General features: G+C 37.2%; 1 protein-coding gene across 1 annotated transcript in view; it reads left to right on the top strand.

Moving 5' to 3' along the window:
• Positions 1–5,814, top strand: part of HPSE2 (heparanase 2 (inactive)) — a 660,133-nt gene that overhangs the window by 544,977 nt on the left and 109,342 nt on the right. The window lies entirely within an intron of this gene.

The raw sequence follows: 5,814 nt of genomic DNA, 5'->3' as shown, positions 1-5,814 counted from the left end.
CCCCCACCCTGCACATGGAACTCCACTGAAGTTATGTCACAAATTCTGTGTAGATTAGCTGCATCCATGGTAACTGATTGTCTATATGTTCTAACAACTATCGTTACTCTGAATAAAATAGGTAAACTTAAGAGTAAAAAAATTCTATCATTTAAATCTAAATTTGCTGAAAGTTTTTAATATAATCCTAGAACTAGAATTGAAAGGTTAATTTATATTACACCTCTGAGCTCATGGAGGCTCTAAAGCCCACACTAATTTGCAATTAAGTTAAAGTAGATTTCTCAAGGTAAAAATTGATTTTATTTTTTGAGAAGAAAAAACTAAATTTTACAAACTACTTACAGCCAGATGGTGAGCTCATGGAGCATCCAAAACACATTTTGTTTTTAAGTGTTGAAAATCTTTTAATATAAAAAATGGGACACAAAAAGATGAATAATAACAAGCAAATAATTATAACAGTATTCTATGAAAGCATTTGAAACTGTAACTGATAATGGCATATTGTCTGAGTTCACCTCTGTTTCAACAAAGAGGTGGTATGAGATATAAGAGGAATATGAGGCACCTGGGTGGCTCAGTGGGTTAAAGCCTCTGCCTTTGGCTGGGGTCATGATCCCAGGGTCCTGGGATCCAGCCCCACATCGGGCTCTCTGGGATAAAGCCCCACATCAGGCTCTGCTCGGCAGGGAGCCTGCTTCCCTTCCTCTCTCTCTGCCTGCCTTTCTGCCTGCTTGGGATCTCTGTCTGTCAAGTAAATAAATTAAAAAAGAAATATAAGAGAAAGATATACATATATACATATATATAAATATATACATATATACATATAAGAGAAATATACACATATATGTGTATATATATATACATATAAGAGAAATATACACATATATACATTTATATATATATATATAAAACAAGACCAGTTGACCCTATAATCTGAATCATTAGGAATTCTAAAGACATTTTATATAATTTCCTCATATGTTAGGAATCTGACATTTATTTGAAAAACTGAAATATCCCATCAAACTATCCATTTATTGTCTTTCCTTCCTGCCCGCCTGCCTTTCTGACTTTCTTGCCCCATTTTTTCTTGTTCTCCACTCAGTTTTTCTTATATTCCAGGCACTGTGCTAAGTAGTGGATTACAAAGTTGGATAAATTCTCGTTTCTGCCCTCAAAGATCTCTCAGTCTTGTGGCAAAGGCAGACACTTAAGCAACTTATTGTAATTAGTGTGGTTAGTACCATCATATAAGAATGTGCAGAGAGCTTCAGGAGCACCAGGAAGAGGCAAATCACTCTGTATGGATGGGGAGGAACTCTCTGCAGGAGGTGACATCAAACTGAGTTTGAAGGGCTTCAGGACTTCCCCAGGCAGTGATTCACATAGACGTGTGGGAGGCAGGGTGGAGCAGAGGGAAGACATTCTACAGGGAGAGCCCAACACTTGATTTACTTTGTTGTTCTTGTGTTCCTCAGCTTTAAATTAAGGTGCTTTAAAACTCATTCATTCTCAGTATTTTATTCAGCCCTTCATATGTATAACATTCAATTAATGGGAAATTCCAGGATTATTGACTGCTTACAAATCATGAATTGCTTTTTTGAACTGGTTGTCAAGTACACTTAAGTCCGATCTGCACACATTTGAATTCTAACCCTAAAATCTCCTTTTCTTTCTGCTTAGCTCTACATAAGAGTAAGCTGTGGACAAGCAGTACTTTATAACTTTTCCTCAGTTCCATTTTTCAGGTTTGAGAGGTCCTGTTAATTCTAATAGTCCATAACTTAGTTTACAAAACCTGCTTACCCTGGTTGATTCCCTTGAGAGCCAGTAGCCCTCCAGGACATGCTTTTTCCTCAGAAAGCTGTCTCAGGCTGAGAGGCATGTTCAGCCTCATTGAAAGAAACACCATCAGGCCCATCCAAGGGCTACCTAAGTTACCTTGGTAGCCTAAGGGCTACCAAGGGCGCCCGAAGTTCCCAACCATAGCAAAATTAGACATTTAAGAAAAGGAGAGCTGCTTCTCAAAAACAGAGCTGTTCTCACACAGTCTTTGAGCAACAAAAATTCACTCAACACAAAACCTGGAAGCATGCTTGCACCTTATTGTTTTCCCATCTACCACAGCAATGACTCTCATCCTATGTGTTCTTCTTACTTTGTGACTTTGACATTCCCCCCTTAGAGGGAAAGGCTCTATGTTCCCTCTCCTTGAATCTGGGCATGCCATTGTGACAGCCTTTACAAATAGAGCTCAGGAGGACATGCTATGTGATTTCTAAGACTGGTCTTTAAAAAAGAAGCACTCTGCCATGTTCTCTCAAGACACTTGGTCTTACATCCCAGCCTCCATGCTATGAGGAAGCCCAAACTGGCCTGCAAGGAATGGTGTGCAGAGAAGTCCCATGTAAGTGTTCTAACCAATAGCCTATCTGAGGTCCCAATGAATAGCCAATATCAGCCACCAGATATATGAGTAAAAATGCATCCCCATGATTCTAGTCCCCATCCTTTGAGTCCCTGTAATTGTTTTATCAACATTTTATTTTCTTGATTAGTCTGATACTTTTAACCTATAAATCTCTTTGAACTAGGATGCTAAAATAGCCTAGGACATGGATCTATCATGACAGATATTTTACTTCTAGGCTTGTACTGGGTTAATTTAAGTAGGACACATGGTAATGGAAAATGTCACCTAAATTCTTTTCTTTTATGCCTTCCTATTTATATCTAATGGGAAAAAAAGAAGTTGGTCTAGCTATTCTGCCCCCTCCTGAGATTATAACACTTTCATCATGGCTGGGAGTCTGAGAGCTATAGATGGAATCCAATGTGAATGATTAAAGTAACCCTGCCTGTCAGACCATCAGTCAGGATTTGACTTGTACACTCTTCTCTTCCTCCTGCTTCCCGACTCTACTCAGCAGGAGACAGCATTTCATTTTCCACCTGGCTTCAACATAACCTCTGTGTTTCCTTTTGGTCATCCGAGGAGAGCGGGCCCAATACATAGAAGTTTCAGGAGCTTTGGAGAGAAAGAATTGGCATTTCTACAGTTCTGGCACTAATAACAACCTACCTCCAATGCTGTATATTGCCGATGACGATGCAGAGAAACTGGATCACACATTGTTGTGAAATGGTGCAGCCACTCTGGAAAAACATTTGGTAGTTTCTTAAAAACTAAATACACGCCTACCATATAACCCAGCAACCGTACTCCTAGGCATTTATTCCAGAAAAATGAAAACTTACGTTCACATACAAACACATATGCTATTGTTCATAGCAGCTTTATTAGTAATAGTTAAAAGTATATTAACAAACAAAATGTCTCTTAATAGGTGAATGGCTAAACTGTGTTACATCCATGCCATGGAATACTACTTAGCTATAGAAAGTGAACTGTGGACACACCCAACAACTAGAATGGATTTCAAAAGCAGTATGCTAGGTGAAAAAGCCAATATCAAAAAGTCAAGTAACATATAATTCATTTGTATAACATTCTTGAAACAACAAAATTATAGAGATGAAGAACAGATTTGTTGCCAGAGGTTAGAGAATGGGGGAAGGAGGGTGAGGATGACTATAAGGGGGTAGCATAATGGAGACTTCTGTGGTGGAACAGCTTTATATCTTGATCGTGGTGGTGGTACACAGAGGTACACATGGGATAAAATGGCATATAGTGACACACATAATCATACCTATGTCAGATTCCTTGTTTTGATATTGTACTATATTACACTAAAATGTAATCACTAAAGGAAGCTGGCTAAGGATACAGGAGACCTCTGTACTATCTTTGCAACTTCCTAAGAATCTCTAATAATTTGAAAATTAAAATGTTTTAAATAAGTTTTTTTCTCACTCTCAAAAATCCTTTCAGATATGTAAGCATTTGATATTTATCCTCTGATTTCAGATGAAGAAACTAATCTTCAGAAAGGTTTTGACTTGTCTAATGTTGCATGGCTACAATGATTTTGGAACTGGTTCTTCTGACTTTAGTTTCAGTTCTCTTTCATCCAGTTTGTAGCAAAACCACCTTAGTTCTAGAAGTCAGAAACTTAATGCTTCTGTTCTAGTTAATACTTCATTGGGTTAGTTTCACATGGTTTATTCAATTGGTTTTTTTTAACCACTTCGACTTAATAGATAGTGTATCATTTTATGGCATAGTATTTATAGTTCTATAAAATTTGTATGGTGGAAATGTTATATAACCAAGATAACATGAAGTACTTGAGTACTAAGGTTGAATTCAAGATCTTTTTAAAAGCCATATAGTTAATATTTTGGGAACTTTAGGGGTTAAAAAATTTGAAGTCCCAAAATATTTTGGAGTTTCCTTTTGCAAAACAGCAGGTCATAAGGTTTGCCACTCATCTTGTAGTCTCAGTATTTATATAACTGAAAAAAGAATACAAAAGTTGCTAGTCCAAAATGTACATAAGTCCTTTTCTCAAGTATCTTTAATATCTGGCTCTGCTTTAAAAAAAGGAAATTGGAAAAAGTCAAACGGACTTTTCAAAAGTGTGGGACTAGAGTCCTTATACAATTTTATGATATTTTCCCCTGTTTTTGTCCACACCTAAATTGGGAGCAGTTTTCTTCTTGGTGGGCCTCTCCTATACCAAGTCTTTCCAAAACATTCAACTTTGTTTTCATGGAAATAACAACTCTCTTCATATTTTATTAGTTTACATCATAAATTATATACATATGAAAATCAACCACCAATGGCATTACTAAATTTGGGGGGAAAACTGGAACTCTTCTTGATTGGTTTTCAATTCAGCTGATGGAAGTAAGAATGTGGGCATACCTGTGAGTGGCCCAATAGCCATGAGCAAGCCATGAATTACTGTGCTTCTCAGAGGGACTGGAAAGAACCCATTCATCCAGTAAGTTCCTTGATGGAAGTCAGCTAAGAGGACCTCTAGTGTTTAATATTCAAAAATTGGAACAGCACACTATCTTATATACTAAAAAGGAAAACAATGAAGAAATAAAGACACCTTGGAAATGAAAAATATGATTTCCAAAATAATAATAATAATAACAATAACAACAACAGCAATAATAAAAAATGAAGTAGAAGAGTCTCCATATATGGAGCAGAAAGTAAAAGAGACAGAAAAAATGAGATAAGACTTATGAAGTGGAGAGGACTAGAAGGCCCCAATTTCATGAGTAGGGTTCCAGTAAGACAGAACAAAGCAAATGGAAGAGAGGAAGTGGTCAAGGAAATAATGTAAGAAAATATCCTAAGCAAAGGAAACAGTCAACAAAACAAAGAGGCAGCCCACGGAATGGGAGAAGATATTTGCAAATGACAGTACAGACAAAAGGCTAATATCCAGGATCTATAAAGATCTCCACAAACTCAACACACACAAAACAGATAATCATGTCAAAAAATGGGCAGAAGACATGAACAGACACTTCTCCAATGAAGACATACAAATGGCTATCAGACACATGAAAAAATGTTTATCATCACTAGTCATCAGGGAGATTCAAATCAAAACCATATTGAGATACCACCTTACACCAGTTAGAGTAGCCAAAATTAACAAGACAGTAAAAATCATGTGTTGGAGAGGATGTGGAGAAAGGGGAACCCTCTTACACTGTTGGTGGGAATGCAAGTTGGTGCAGCCACTTTGGAAAACAGCGTGGAGATTCCTTAAGAAATTAAAAATAGAGCTTCCCTATGACCCTGTAATTGCACTACTGGGTATTTACCCCAAAGATACAGATGTAGTGAAAAGAAGGGCCATCCGTACCCCA

The sequence above is a fragment of the Mustela erminea genome, chromosome 14, assembly GCF_009829155.1.
Source record: "Mustela erminea isolate mMusErm1 chromosome 14, mMusErm1.Pri, whole genome shotgun sequence".
NCBI lineage: Eukaryota > Metazoa > Chordata > Mammalia > Carnivora > Mustelidae > Mustela > Mustela erminea.
This window is presented reverse-complemented; position numbering and strand designations above follow the sequence as displayed.